We start from the raw sequence: 1,014 nt of genomic DNA, 5'->3' as shown, positions 1-1,014 counted from the left end.
ATAACATATTATTATTATTGTGATAAGAATACATGAAAGTCATATATTTGTACTGCGGAAAATACATTTTAAGTAAATGAAGATCATCGCAGTATATACTCAACTTAAGCAGTTGAGAAATAAGGCCTGAAAAAAATTCAGGCCTGAACGGGAATCGAACCCATGACCTCTGCGATACCGGTGCAGCGCTCTAACCAACTGAGCTATCAAGCCAACTGGGAGCTGGTCAATTGTGAGTTCGTTATATACCCGTAGATGGAGAAGGTGTGATAAGAATACATGAAAGTCATATATTTGTACTGCGGAAAATACATTTTAAGCAAATGAAGATCATCGCAGTATATACTCAACTTAAGCAGTTGAGAAATCGCAGTATCGGTATCGCAGAGGTCATGGGTTCGATTCCCGTTCAGGCCTGAATTTTTTTCAGGCCTTATTTCTCAACTGCTTAAGTTGAGTATATACTGCGATGATCTTCATTTGCTTAAAATGTATTTTCCGCAGTACAAATATATGACTTTCATGTATTCTTATCACACCTTCTCCATCTACGGGTATATAACGAACTCACAATTGACCAGCTCCCAGTTGGCTTGATAGCTCAGTTGGTTAGAGCGCTGCACCGGTATCGCAGAGGTCATGGGTTCGATTCCCGTTCAGGCCTGAATTTTTTTCAGGCCTTATTTCTCAACTGCTTAAGTTGAGTATATACTGCGATGATCTTCATTTGCTTAAAATATTATTATTATTATTATTATTATTATTAAAAAAGGGTTATTTAAGGGAGGAACTTAATCCTCATTGTAAACTCTACCCCAGACATAAAAATTTAATACTATTCAATATACATATACATACTGAAACATTTTACATACAAGCTATATAAATATAAATTCTAAATAAAGAAGACATATCTTAGATAAAAATTTGTTTAAAACTATAATTAAATAATGTATAACACAAAGAATAATCTAATTTTGTAATTAAAGGGCTAGCTAAATAATGTTGATTTTA

The 1,014-nt window shown here is 33.7% G+C and overlaps 1 non-coding gene across 1 annotated transcript; it reads left to right on the top strand.

Moving 5' to 3' along the window:
• The first annotated feature begins 590 nt into the window (after positions 1-590).
• Positions 591-664, top strand: Trnat-ggu (transfer RNA threonine (anticodon GGU)). The gene has a single exon. It is a non-coding gene; the product is annotated as a tRNA-Thr (tRNA).
• The last annotated feature ends 350 nt before the right edge of the window (positions 665-1,014 follow it).

This window comes from Pocillopora verrucosa, chromosome 14, assembly GCF_036669915.1.
Source record: "Pocillopora verrucosa isolate sample1 chromosome 14, ASM3666991v2, whole genome shotgun sequence".
NCBI classification, from domain to species: domain Eukaryota; kingdom Metazoa; phylum Cnidaria; class Anthozoa; order Scleractinia; family Pocilloporidae; genus Pocillopora; species Pocillopora verrucosa.
Note: the sequence above shows the minus strand (reverse complement) of the source record. Positions and strands in the feature narration are given on the sequence as shown.